The sequence below is a fragment of the Enhydra lutris genome, unplaced genomic scaffold, assembly GCF_002288905.1.
Source record: "Enhydra lutris kenyoni isolate GAN:26980312 unplaced genomic scaffold, ASM228890v2 scaffoldscaffold20, whole genome shotgun sequence".
Classification (NCBI taxonomy): Eukaryota; Metazoa; Chordata; class Mammalia; order Carnivora; family Mustelidae; genus Enhydra; species Enhydra lutris.
In genome coordinates, this window is record NW_019154104.1 from 5,925,644 (window position 1) to 5,941,215 (window position 15,572).

Consider the following 15,572-nt stretch of genomic DNA (forward strand, 5'->3'; position numbering starts at 1 on the left):
TGTAAGCGATGATTCTTACATTAGTGCTTTACAGTCTAAAAACCCCAGATCTCCCGAAGGTATGATTAGCCAAAAGATTAATTTATTTTACAACCTAATTATAACTTCTTTTTGCAAAGAAGAGATCTCTTTATTAAAACAGATAGCAAACATTAAAAAGCAAAGAAGATACCCCCACAGGGCAAATTACAAAAGAAAATATATACCTAAGTACATTTGCTACATTTCTCACCCATCCTTGAGCCTTATCAATCATTGTTCATCTTTGTTTTAGCTTTAGCTTTTAGCTTTGTTAAAGCTTTGTAGACAATTTATTTTCGGTTGGTGGAGTCTATTTTTTTTTTTTTTTTTTGGACAGAGATCACAAGTAGGCAGAGAGGCAGGCAGAAAAAGAGGGAGGCGGAAGCAGGCTCCCTGCTGAGCGGAGAGCCTGATTGCAGGGCTCAATCCCAGGACCCTGGGATCATGACCTGAGTCGAAAGCAGAGGCTTTAACCCACTGAGACACCCAGGTACCCCTGGTGGAGTCTTTATACCTCCAATCAAAGCTTCTGGCTCCCCTTGACTAGTACCAGAGCTTTCCCCAGTCTCCTGATTCTCACAGTCGCTAGCGTGGGGGGTCTGTGCGTGTGTCTAGCAGGACTAATGAAAGAGATGGGCTTTCTAGTGCATGGGGCTCCTCTGCTCTCACCTACCTGCTGCAAGATTGAAAATGGTAGGTTCATCCTTCATTTTATTAAAAATCTAAGACTTGGGGGCTCCTGGGTGGCTCAGTTGTTAAGCGTCTGACTTCGGCTCAGGTCATGATCTCGGAATCCTGGGATCGAGCCCCACATTGGGCTCCCTGCTTGGCAGGAAGCCTGCTTATCCTTCTGCCACTCCCCCTGCTGTGTTCCCTCTCTCACTGTGTCTCTCTCTGTCAAATAAATCAATAAATAATTCTTAAAAAAAAAAAAATCTAAGACTCATCCTGAACTTTGGTCAGTGGGAGCTGGGATGCCTCTTAGCAGGAGAGCCTTACCTCTGACCACTTGCTGTTACACCTGGTTTCTCCTCAGCTTTCCATTGCCCGGTTTTCCTCTCCATGTAACAGCAACCATGAAAGGAAGCACTTATAGACATGTAGAGTGTAGTTATATCAGCATGATAGGATTTTATATCCTGTTTGTATCAGGCAGGGTTCTCCAGAGAAACAGAAGTGGTTGGATGTGTATAGATATGTGTGTGTGGACCCATAAAATGAACCATCCCATGTCCACCTCTCATGCACTTGGCACCCATACACGTCCCTTAAATCGTACTTCATCTCCAAATAAAAACAGTGACAAGGTCATAGCCACACCTGACATGACACAACTACCTGCATGCAACCGTGATCACATTAACCCTTACCCCAGAAAAGGATGCAAAATCCTTAGGTGGTATTTACTCTTCTCTTTGATAGCCTGTCATTTAAATACTATGGTGTAAAATTAATAATATTTAAATATTGTGATATAGGAGCACCTGGGTGGCTCAGTCATTAAGCTTCTGCCATCAGCTCAGGTCATGATCCCTGGGTCCTGAGATGGGAGCCCCGTATCAGGCTCTCTGCTCAGTGGGAAGCCTGCTTCTCCCTCTCCCATTCCCCCTGCTTGTGTTCCTGTTCTTACTGTATCTCTCTCTGTCAAATAAATAAAATCTTAAATAAGTAAGTAAATAAATAAATACTATGATATAAAGTCAATATATTTTATGTTACCTTATAAGGTGAGAAGGGAGAAGAAAACAAAGATATTTGATATTTATATATCTCTCTATAACTGTATACATATAAACACAACAATGACTCTTTTGTGTGTCCGTAGCTGATCATGCAGTCATAGCTGGTATTCATAAATACCTTTTATAAAGTATTTATAAAATAAATACTTTATTTTTCCTGGTAGGTTTTACCTACCAGGAAATACCAATTTCCGTTCTGTATTCCTTTTATCTTCAGCAAACACGGGTTGTGGTTCTTCACGTGGTGGGTGACTCAAACCTTCATTCCTGAAGGGTCTGGGCCATTAATAGTTCTGCCACAGTTGGCTTGCTGTTGTTTCCACCCACCTTTATCACAGCACATGGTAAGACTACAGAGACCTGTGGGATCTTCTGTGGGATCTTCTATCCTCCAGACATAGACTTCTTTACCTACATTGTGGGGCAGCAGTCCAATTTCCCCTTTGTAACCAGGAGTAATTACCCCATTCAGCACAGAACTTCCTTCTTTGTGTATTGATCCAAAACTGTGAGGAACCCCCAGCACCTGGGGGCTGTCTTAACTTCCAGGTTAGTGGCGTCATTGTTGCAGACAGAACGTTGCCCTTCCATGATGGAAGCCGGCCGACGTCATCAACCAGGTAGCTAGTAGATCACCCTGAGGAAGGATGCTGTATCAAGGATGTGGTGTTGGTCTCAGCAGCAGTGGTGGTCACCAGGCTAACCTTGGCAAGTAAAAGTCCTTGTTGCTGAACCCATGTGTAACGTCCATCCCTGCCATCCTGGCCATTTTGTTCATGAACCCATTGGTCCATGACGAGACTGGCTGCAGGGGAAGAGACAGACTGGTATCCATAGAACCACTCATCCTATCACTTATTCATTAAAATCCTTCTTTGTTGGGGTCACATTTTTTTACCAGTTCAGAGTGGTCTGCTCACAAAGCTCTTCTCTAGACCAATTTTCACCAAATTTCCAATTATAACCCTTCCACATCAAACCTCACATAGCCATAGACCATGAATCTGTATCTAATTGCATGTCTGGACATTTCTCCTTCCAAGCCAAATGGGCAACCAAGTGCACTGCTCCAAGGTCTGCCCCCTGAGGGTATTTCACCTCCCACTGCCCTTCACAGATGTCCCAGAAAGGGGCTGAAGTGCTGCAGCTGTCCACTTTTGGGGAGTGGCTACATATCGCACAGAACTATTGTGAACAAGGCCCATGTGTTCTCTTCTTCCAAGTGATCGCATGGAATTCTCCATGAGACCATTAGTGCAGTCTGGGAAGAGAAGGCCATACAGCAGGAGTGGGGACCCAGAGAAGAGTTGATGCTGCAGTTTGGTTCCAAAGGCAGTCTTCAGACAGAAATCTCTCTTCCTAGATGGTGGTTGGTCCTTTTCAATTAAGATCTTCAACTGATTTGATAAGGCCCACCCACATTGTGGCAGGTAATCTGCTTTACTTACTCACAGTCTACTGATTTAAATATTAATCCTATCTTTTAAAATGCCTTCATAGAAATATCTAGAGTAATGTTTGACCAAACATCTGAATACCAAGGCCTAACCGAGTTGACGTGAAATTAACCATCATAATGTTCTTTTCTAATAGAAAAAAGCTCATTTTCCCACCCTCCACCATTCCTCCCTCTTTTTTTTCCTTCATTCCTTCTCTCCTTCTTTCTCTCTATAAGCATTTCCTGAGAGCCCACTAGATTCCTGATCCTATAGGCTTACTGATGATGCTGAGCTGTCTCCTTGGTAACCATCTCTAACCCAGAATGGAATACAGACTGCCTCCTGAAGCAGACGATCTTCTTTAAAGAGATCATATATCCCTTTCCAAATTTAAACCCTAACTTACAAAAAACACAATTTTACTATTTCTTTTAAACAGAAAAATAGCCATTTTACAAAGAGATTAATGACTGATGCTGGCATGAGCACTAATTTAGATGCTGCTGATTTAAAATTTGCTGGGATTCAGTCAGAGATCAGTTCAGAAATTACTTTTGTATTACAGGGTTTGTCATGGAAATGAATGGCTTAAAAATATTTCAGAGGAAAATATTAAACCCACTTTAGAAAACAAACTGTGTTCAAACCATTTAGGTGGTAGACTATATAATTAATGGAACATGTAAGTTACACTACATTTTAAAATACATTTATTAAAGCAGGTCCAAAGATGTCCTATATGTCAAAACAAACTGGAAAAGCTTTGTAAGTCTACTTTCAATGATCGTATTACTCACAGACTTATTTATCATAGAGGCTGCTTTTCTAGACATGGTACTGCTACCCAGCCAGTATGGAAAGAGACTGAAGCCCAGTTCCTATGGAGCCATGTGCCCAGCATCACACATCACCATGCTGCAAACCTCACGTCTGTTCTTTCCAAATCCCCAGAATGAGCACAAACCACCCACCATGGTTTGTCTCCATCCCGGGCTGCAGCGATGTTCATGACGCCATTTGCAGCGTCAGACGTCTTCCGTCAGTCCCAATGGTCTGCTGATCTGCGCTCAGTTTCCTCGACTGTTTCCATGACGGTGCCTCCAAGTCTTGTAAAACTGACATTTAAAATCCCTAGTGATACTCTTCCCTTGAAATTGGGTCCAGCCTTACCACACATACACTTTGGCTAGTCATTAATGGTTCCAAGCGTTTAACCAGAACACTAAGTATGGAAAAGAGTCCATCACCTGTGAAACCGCGCATTACGAAACCCATTTAAGTGGCACAGCAGAGAGTGAGGGTTTACTTTGCTTACTTAGAGTTCCATAGTTCTTTTGAACTTTTCTGGGTATCAAAAAATGCAATGACGGTGGTCACTAAGAAAAATCTGTTAGACTTTTCGGGAAGAAACTTCCAGTTACTAGAGCATGACAAGATCATGAACAAGGCTATCAAAGAAGAAGATAGGATATTTCGGTCTTGAAATATCTGTATACACTTGTCTTTTTTTTTTTTTTTTTTTTTTTTAACCTCCATGCATGGCCCAGGTACACATCTGTACCAACCTAAACTAGACTATAAGCTTCTCAAGGGCAGGAAGCCAACATTCCCTGAAACACTGAATATCTGAATGTTTCTTCTTCCTTCTCTTTCTTTCCTCCTTCGATTTCTTCTGAAGAGCTGTATCACTTCCAGGTAGGTTTCAGTCAAATGTACCTTCAGTTTTATGGAATTATATGGCTAACTTGTTACTATGATATGGATCATAATATTTCCTTTTGATCAATGTTGTTAGTCTTTCTCCATCATAATCTAGTTGAAAACTTGCTTTCTATGATTTAATCAAAAATATTCAGAGGAAGGAGATTGGTTTTCTGTGTGTGTGTGTGTGTGTGTGTGTGTGTGTTGGTCATACAAAAGCATATTTGTGTTAAATATTTGTTAGTTACCTAAAAGTATGTCCATATTTTTTTAAAAGCTTTTATTTATTTATTTGATAGAGACACAGTGAGAGAGGGAACACAAGCAGGGGGAGTGGGAGAGGGAGAAGCAGGCTTTCTGCTGAGCAAGGAGCCCGATGTGGGGCTCCATCCCAGGACTCTGGGATCATGACCTGAGCTGAAGGCAGACGCTTAACGACTGAGCCACCCAGTTGCCCCAGTATGTCCATATTTTATATAACATGGTCACCAAGTGATCAAGAAACACTTCAACACTTCATCCTATTCAAATGCAAAAACAAGGGGCGCCTCTGCATTCAGCTCAGGTCATGATCCCAAGGTCCTGGGATGGAGCCCCCACATCAGGCTCCCTGCTCAGCAGGAAGCCTGCTTCTCCCTCTCCCACTCCCCCTGCTTGTGTTCCCTCTCGCTGCATCTCTCTCTGTTAAAGAAATAAATACAATCCTAAAAAACAAAGAAAGACAAAAAATGCAGAAAGAAAGTGCTGGTTTATTCCATGAGCAAGTATTGGATAGAGGTAGTTGATCTGTCTACTTAACAGAGAGTTCAGTGCCAAAGAGAGAAGGTTAGCATGAACCAGGCCTCTCTTGGTTCCCTGTAGGTAGGACTCAGGAGCCGGGTGTTGAGTTTTTGGCAGGCATATTTCCATCATCTCTTCTTGCCCATGGCACACATCATTAATCAACCATGGGATTCCTCCCTGCCGAGCACAAGCATGAGCTCAGAAGCTTTCCAAATGTAACTGCTCTCAGGAAGGCACTCTCAAGTGATAGGAGTTGGCATATAAGATAAGACCTACTTAACATCTCTGGTATGCAAAGTGGGGTTTAGAATCCAAGAGGGTGGTTAAAAGATAAGAGGCTGCCTATAATCTAAAATGAAATATCCTTATGGTCACCTGAAGATCTTCATAAGAAATCCTGAAGGATGGAGGTAAAGGAGATGTAATTGTCACGGGTCAGGTGAAGAATCAGCGGCAATAAAAGCACAAAAAGGCCAGTAAGTCTTCATTGAACAATAAATTACCAATAAATAATAAATAATAAATACCAACAAATCATATGTTGATACTATGTTGATAATATAATAAATAATAATTTACCAAAAATAAATAATAAATTACCAACAAATAATAAATTACGAAGAGTATAAATATCTGAGCTTTTAGGAGTTTTCTTCCCATTTTGGTGTTCTACATATTTTATTGTAAGTTTCTGTTTTCTGAATTCCTTTACTGTACTTTAAATCACAGAATTCTAAAATAATGGAACCACCCCTGAATAAAGGAACCTCTTCTTCATCTTCTCCATTAATGAACTATTGATGTCTCGTGAATAAGTTTTACAGATCTGTTTGTACACCAATTTGTTCCCCAGCCTACGCAACCCTTCTAGGCATCCTGCTTACCATTAGTGCTTTGTTTCGTTTGGGTGTTGTTTTTTAATTACAAAGGACGTCTCAATGAATATTGGCCCTCCTGCTGAAGTTCATTTACTGCTTATTGACTTTTCAGTGTTATGAGCAAAACAACATTTATTTTCCTATCAACTTAGCTGTTCACATAATGTGACTCACTGTAGGTCTTCTTTCCTATAGTATATTGTTCCACCTTTGTTTATGGTTGGGTTTTTTTTCCGTTCACTTATTTTTAAACAAAGAATCCATTCTACGAGGAAAATAGGATATAGTATTAGCTGCTATTCTTATCCATTTTAAAGGAGCAGTGCCTTTTTTGCAGCAATAACTCACCTGCCCAGAGGTCATTTTTTCAATCATGTCAGTCATAGAGAACACGGCTCAAAGAAAAAGGCCTTGAGAAGTTAAAATGAACACTGTAGATCTCAGTCTCTAAGCTCATGCATTTTATTTCCAGCTTCCTTCTCTGTCATTCAGCAACTGTCTTTTTCCATTTTAGACATAATCTTAATAAACCTGGTTACCTAGTTTCTTAGCCCACAGAAAGCAGAACCAACTAATTTGAAGGAGATCGAGAGGCCTTTGGAAATCGACATGATGGCTGGTGACAAAAGACAGAAAAAGTACCAGGCTCAAGGATGCAAAAATTGTAGCAAATAGAGGCCATTTGAAATTCGGTCAGATAGTCCTACATATAACAGTAATCTCCATTACCCTGGAAATCGTGTTCCTAACTATGTCTCTGAATTACCGAGTTTATTTCATGTTCAATATTTTCCATTTTAGAAGAAGTGAATGTATAACATATTTTGGGAGACTCCTGGATAATGGAAGTAATACAGTAAAATGAGACTAGGACAGGCTTTGGAGTAAAACAGATATTTTTGCTTCCTGCAGTTTAATTAAGGTCTATAGACTCAGATATAGACCTTAAGTGGGGACACTGGGTAGCTGCATTGGGCTCTGCATTTAATTTGGGGAAAAAGGAATATAGGAAGCATGTCACCTAATTCCCCTTTTCTGGGTATTATTTAAAATTCTTTTTAAAATTTCTAAAATAGACTTTTTTAGAGCAGTTTAAGGTTTATAGCAAAACTGAGGAAAAGAGGGGCTCCTGGGTGGCTCCGTTGGTTAAGTGTCTGTTTTCAGCTCAGGTCATGATCCCAGGGTCCTGGAATTGAGTCTGGCCATCAGACTCCTTACCCAGCAGGGAGGCTGCTTCTCCCTCTGCCTGCTGCTCCCCCTGCTTGTGCTCGCTCTCTGTTTCTCTCTGGCAAATAAATAAATAAAATCTTTTTTTTTTTTTTTAAATGGAGGAAAAGGTGCAGAGATCTCCCACATACTCCTTGCCCCCACATATGCGAAGCCTCCCCCATGGTCAACATCCCCTAGTAGAACAGGCCATTTGTTACAGTTGATAAACGTCCACTGACGGACACATCATTATCACCCAAGATCCGTATTTCACATTAGCGTTCATTCTATGGATTTGGACAAATGTATAAATGACATGTGCCCATCACTATGGTATCATACAGAGAAGCTTCGCTGCCCTAAAAATTCCTCTGTGCTCTGCCTATTCATCCCTCCTCTGACCCTCCACCCCTGGCAACCACTGATCCTTTGACTGTCTCCACCGTTTTGCCTTTTCCAGAATGTCGCTAGTCCGTAGCCTTTTCAGACTGGCTTCTTTCACTTCAGCGTTTGCACTTAAGCCTCCTCCACGTCTTTTTCTGGCTTGATATTGCATTTCTTTTTCGTGCTGAGTATCGTCTGTTGTCTGAATGCACCACAGTTTCTGTATCCATTCACCTACTGGAGGATATCTGGGTTACTCCCGAGATTTGGCAGTTACGAACAGTGGCTATAAACGTGTGTGTGCAGGGTGCTGTGTACATATAAGTTCTCAGCCCCTTTGGATAAATATTGAGGAGCACAGTTGTTGGATCCTATGGTAAGAACATATTAAGTTTTGTGAGAAACTGCCAAACTGTCCTCCAAGGTGGCTATACCATTTTGCATTCCCCGCAGTGGTGAACGAGAGAGCATGCCTGTTCTTGCACAACATCACCGGCATGCGGTGTGTCAGTGTTCCAGATTCTGTCCATTCTATGAGGCCTGTGGTGGTTGTCCACTGCTGTCCTTACCTGCATGTCCCAGATGAAGTATGATGTGGAGCCGGTTTGGGGGATTTTTGAGTGAACTATAAATGCAGTCTGGCTCTCCGCTTCAGATCACAGAAAGTTCCTCACCAGACTCTAAGGATTTCTACTCAGTCACTCATTCATTCATTCATTCATTCACTCACTCATTCATTCATTCATTCACTCACTCACTTACTCTCTCAGCCGTCCACAAATGTGTGTGCTTACTACATACCAGGCACAGCGTTAGCTGTTGGGGATAAAATAATGACGTAATTGTGGTTGTTCAAAAAATAGTATCACAAATGTTTCCTGTTCAACCACCACCCAAATCCTGGAAAATATGGAAGCTCCCCACTCTAACACTTGACATGCGATTTCAACACTTGATATCCGATTTGAGTTGACATTAAATTGGGTCAGCATTCATTGGTGACAGAGGGAATTGGGATTGATGTTTTGTTTTCTGTTTTGTCAAGATTTATTTATTTAGGGTTCCTGGGGGCCCCAGTGGGTTAAGCCTGTCTTCGGCTCAAGTTATGATCTCAGGGTCCTGGGATCAAGCCCTGCATCAGGCTGTCTGCTTAGCAGGGAGCCTGCTTCCCCCACCTCTCTGCCTGCCTCTCTGCCTACTTGTGATCTCTGTCTGTCAAATAAATAAATAAATAAAATCTTTTTTAAAAAAGATTTATTTATTTTAGAAAGACAGAGAGAGAGAGTGGGTGTGTACACATGTGTGTGATTGCTCACATGCATGAGTGGAGGGGAGGGACAGAAGGAGAGGAAGAGAGAGAAACAGACTCCCCAATGAGCATGGAGCCCCATGTAGGGCTTGATCCCATGACCTTGAGACCATGAGAGCCTAAATCAAGAGCTGGATGCTCCACCAACTGAGCCACCCAGGCACTTCTCAAATTCATGTTGAGTTTAATTTCCTCCCAGATACAGAGAATTAGCTGAACTAAGGAAGATATGGGATGAGAGGCCTTGGTCTTGAGTTGGCAAGCAACACACAGAAGACTTCTGTCCTACTCTACTGTCAGGCATTAGCATGACTCAGTCCCTGCAAAGACCACACAGATTGGTTTTTGGTCAACAAGAGAGAAGGTCCTTCTTACTAAAAGGGTACAACCCCTGGCTTTGACAAGTGGTATTTTGTTTAACAACAAGAGCAGGTCTTCTACCATATCTTAATAACACCTTAATAACACCTTGAAAAAATACTCATTATTTATATTTATATTTGCATTGAAGAGTTTATCTGAGATCAGTTTTGAAAGATGGATTTGTATTTTGTAGTTACATAAAACAGTGTTTACTACTTTAAGGACTCAATAAAATACCAAAGAAAAGTTACTTTAATTTGAGGCATAAAGAAAAGGGTCAAAGTTATATGACATTCCAAAGGGCTTGTCACAGCTTTGCCCAAGCATAGAAGAAGGAAAAAAAAAGTTAGTCTCACATTATTTTGGGCTTTATTTTCTTCTCTTTATTGATTTTGGCCTTGGCAAGTCTTGGAATTATGGTCTCAGAGACCCTGGGGATTCTCAAGCGATCACCTGCTTCATTTTACTGATCAGGAAATTGAAGTTCAAAAAGGTTAAGTGATGCTTATGGTTGTCTGTTGTATTGGTAACAGAGAATTTACTGGACACAGACACGGGGGGAAAGGCACAGCTGTTGTTTTTTCCTTAGAAAAGGCTCTCAGGCAGCACAACATCTGGAACACGTTATTTGGAATATCTTCTATGGCTGTCGAGAGTTTCATAAACAAGTCAGAGGTACTTTCATAAAAGGAATTATTGATTAGTTGTTGCCACATTGTTTTATCTGCAGTGCCTAGGTTAGCTCTTTTCTGCTCGATTTGATAGCAGTTAACATCACTTTCAACTTTTGCCTCTTTTACTTTGCTCTAAGTGTGCCAACACAAAATGTCCAGGATTGTTCCTTTGAATTTCACAGCTTCCTTCTGTACCACTTCGCTTTAGCAGTGGGACACACACTCGCTGTTTATCTAATAAAATTGCAAATGTGTGTGTGCATGCATGTGTGTGTGTAAACCCTAGCGGTCCAGGGAATTTTACTACCCAGCTTAACAACTCAGTAAATGGGATTTTACATTACAAGCTTTTTTTCCTTCTCTATGATGAAGAAACGATTGGTCTTTTAATTTAAAGTCTTCTCCTTAAAAAGAAGGTTGCATCAACTACAATAAATTCTGGATAAAAATGTTTCTGCTAATTAATTTTTCACCGAGCCAACCAGTCTGCCAACCAAGCTGCTTCTTTACTTGAATTCCAATTGATAGGGAAATATTTTAAAGCAATAGATTTGTAGTTTCTTTTCTTCTTTAACTTTTTTTTTGATTATTTAAAATCCAATACTGCAAGGCGTAATTATCTTTTTCAACGAATATTTGCCATGACTTTGGAATTAAGTTGTACTATTTTAGGAGCACAAGGTAAATAGAAATGCACTCAACCAGGTATGGAAATTCTAGATTCCAATCAATTATATGGCCATGAAGAAAGCTCTTAATCTCACTGGGCCTCATTGTTCATGTTTATAAAGTAATAGAGTTAGGCTAGAGGATCTTTAAGGTGTCTTCCAGTCTGAGATGTCATGTCTCTAATGTCTCTTTATACTTTACTTGTCCAAGCAGGATAGAGACTTATCCAGTCCCAAGACTTCAAATGGCATCTAGATGTGAATGATTTCCCAACCTCTTATCTGTAGCCTAATTTGTCTCTGGAATGCTAGATGCATGTACCAACGTAGTTATTTGCTATCTCCATTTGCATGATGAGTAGGCATCTCTAATTTAACATGGCCATAGCGGAATTCCCAATCCACCCCACTGACCTCCAGATGAGCTTTCCCTTCATTTCCCCAAATCTGGGGGATGGCTTTACCATCCACAGGTTGCTTAGGATGGAAATCTAGGAGTTATCTTTAGTTCTCTCTCCCTCTCCACCAACGTCCAGCTATTGGCAAAGCCCACTGACTCTGCCTTCAACAGCTATCCTGAGTCTTTCCGTTCATGTTCCTCTCCACTCCCCTTACCCTCAGCCAAGCCCTCAGCATCCCTCTCGTAGACCATTGCAAACACAGCCCAGTTTTTGGTCTTCCTCTCTGTAGACTACTTTCTGCACAAAAGGTAAAGTGAGCTTTTAAAAATATAAATCAGACACTGTTCCTCTCCTGTTTAACACTGTTCTGTGGCTTCTTATCACAGCTAGGATAAACTGGAACTCCTTACTCTGACTTACAAAGCTCCAAATGATACGGCTCCAGTCTCTGTGTACTGCTGCATCTTTCCCTTTCAACTTCCCCCAGTTCCCTCCAGTAACTCTGACCTTTCCTTTCCTTTCCCATGCCTCTCTGAGTCAGGGTTCTCCAGAGAAGACCATCAGTGCATTGATATTTGTGTTTATATTTACATTTGCATTTATATTTATAAAGAGATTGGTTATAAGGAATTGGCCTATAGGATTACAGAGGCTGAGAAGTCCCATGATCTGCCTGCCATCTGCAAAGTGGAGACCCGGGAGGGCCAGTGGTGGGTTCTATCCTAAATCTAAAAACCTAAGAACCAAGAATGCTGATAGTCTAAATCTCAGTCTGAGAGCAAGAGAAGACCAATGGTTCGCCTTGTGGTGAACTTGAAGTAGTCAAGCAGAGAGAGCAGATCTTCCTTTCTCTGCCCTGTTGTTCTCTTCAAGCCCTACAGTAGACTGATTAAATGTCCACCCAAATTGGGGAGGGCAATTTCCTTTAGTGAGTTTACCAGGTCAATGTTAACCTTACCTAGAAACACCCTCACAGACACACCTGGGAATAATGCTTGACCAAATATCTGGGCAACCAAATGTACTGTGACCCAGTCAAGTTGACCCAGAAAATTAACCATCACACATTCCAACCCCGCTCCTCTCTTAGGGTCCTTATGATAATTCTCTCATCCACCTCAAGTTCTTTTCCCATTATCTCATAGCTGGTTCCTTCTTGTTGTTCAGTTATCACCTTGAGAGTCGTTGTCTCCAAAAGAATCCTTCTCTAACCATCCAACATAAAGTAGCCACCCAAGTTACTATTTATAGTGCCCTTCTGATTATCAGCAGAACATTTATGACTATCTGATAGCTTTCTTGCTATTTGTTTATTTCTTCTTTGCTCTCCTTCTCCATAAAATGTAAGTTCCATAAGGACAGATACATTATCTTGACCACCAAAATATCCCTAGCACCAGAATGGTACTGGCATCTGATAGGATCTCAAATACTTGTTGAATTAATGTTGAATAAAGGAAATCTCTCAGAAGCTTAAGAAACCAAATAGTGTTAACCAGATAATATTGTTTGTACCCTTAAATATTGCTCACAAGTGAATAGTGATTTTGGAAGGAAGTTTCTGCATTATGGACACATTAAAATATCTTGAGATCTCTTAAGGATTTATCTAATAGAGATGGTTGCATAAGGTAATATAGTTGTTATAAGCCCCATATGAAGCACCATATAATTGAAAATCAAGAGGAAAAATAGTCAATAGAAACAGGCCCATAGGTAATCCAGACACTGGAAATAGCAGACAAGTCCTTTAAAATAACTATGATTACTATGTTCAAGAAAATAGAAAAGGTGACTTAGAATCTATTAAAAAAGAATAACATAAGAATTCTAGAATTCTAGAATTGAAAAGCCTGCTGTCTAATATTAAGAACCTATTGAATGGGTTTAATAGTAGATTAGACACAGAAGAACACAAGAAAGACAAATTAATAGAAAACATTTAACTGAAGCACAGAAAAAAGAATGGAAAGAAAACAGAAGAGAAGATAAAAGAAATATGAGACACGGTGAAAAGTTCTAACATGTAGGTAATCAGAGACTTGGAGAGAAGAGAGAGAAAGTACAGGACAGAAGCTATATTTGAAGTGTACTAGCTGGGCATTTTCCAAAACTGATAAATAACATCAATTTACAGATTCTAGAAGTTTAATGAATGCCAAGTAGGATAAATACAAAGAAATCACACCTTGGAGCACCATATTAAACTGCTGAAAACTGAAAAACAAAAACAAAGGAAAAAAATATTAAAATCAGTCAGAGTTGTGAAGCTAGGTGAAGCTGTAAAGGACCTAGACAACCCAGAAACTGGGAGGTTTGCCTTGAATAATCTAGAACACAATGTGAATTCATTTTAGTTATAGCTATAGTTTTATTTGTAACAATAGGTTTGAAAAAATAAATTACATATTGTCACATATTGGATTCATCATTGTTACTTACTAATCAACATAGTTTTCATTCATTGATTCACTCACTCATTCACTCATCCATTCAACCATTCTCGCAGATATTCATCCAAGCACCTTGTATGTGTCAATCCAGGGTTATCCTCTTGGGATATGGGATAGAGATACAGTTTTTGCCTTCTTGGCACTGCCCCACATACTTTAAAAAAAAAAAAAGTCTTCCTTATTACTCCTATCCATTCTACAAAAATACACATTTTACAGATGAAGAAACTTAAATGAGGAGATATTAAGTAAATTTAGCATGGTTACAGACCCTGTAAATAGCAAAGTGGTGATTCAAACCCAGATGTGTCAGATGTCAAAGTTCATACTCCCTCTCCTGGACCACCTTGTCTCTATGGAAAGTCATCACATTTCCCTTTTGTTTATCCCAACCCTGCAGATCCTTCCAAGCGCAACTGAAATCCTTCATTCTCTCTGAGCTCTTCTTTGACTAAACCATGGTGTCTCTTCTCCTGAAGGCCTATAGCATTTCCCACCTGTACCACATGAGTTAGCACCACTCTTTATTCTTTCTTGTTGAAAGATACGCCAAGGAATTTGTGTGGTCTTCCTCAAAGCCCTGAAGGATGAGGTCTGGACATTCTTCCGCATTCTCTTGTACTTTGCACAATGCTGAGTGTCATTATATATTTGCAGCTTAATTAGAATCTAAGCATCATCCCTTTTTCCTAACTTCTGGATTAAGATTGAACCAGAAGGAGCCCATAATTCCCCTGAAATGGTTGCCCTATTTTATATGTCTTTATAGATGTATGTGATTGTCTCAAATTCTCAAGGAAGTGTGAGATTCACAAAAGGTTAAGAAACATTCAAAGTCATGCTGGTGGCCAACTTATGCCCCATCTCACTTTTCTCTGCATCTTCCTTTTTAACCTAGAAAATTAGAAATTGTTTTTTATGAGGCATCACAGGTCATTTCCCCCTTGACACTCATCCTTGTGGCCTGGCACAGAAAAGGTGCCTGTTTTCACTCTGGCCATACAAAAACATACAAAAACAACAACAACAAAGTTCAATCCTAATCATTCTGGGGTAATTATGAGAAGTAAGACACGCATCACTACATTTCTGACAGACTCGCACAATCTGGTTTTACTATTCAGCTCTTACTAAAATGCTACTCCCCTGGGATGGGGGGGTGGAATCTCTGTATGAGTTCTTTAGTGCAAACAAACATCTTAAAGGAAATAGAAAGTAAAAATCACGTTGACATAATTTCAAAGATACAGTGAGGAGAAGGAATGACCAGAAACCCTCTATCGGCACTGAGAAGGAGAAGGATGGTGGAATAAGTAGATTATATAAAGCAGGGTGAGCTGAATTGGGAAGTGGGGAGGTAAGGAGGCACAATTTCCTAAATCCATGAACTGTAAGAATAAGTCACTGAAGAGAGTTGAGGCTGAGACTTTGTGGTGACATACACCCTAGTATGATGACCTAGGAATAATTTTTAGAGCAATGCGAGAACACATCCACCCAAATAAACTAGCCTTTCTATTTTGACATCACCAAAAGCAAATTCCACC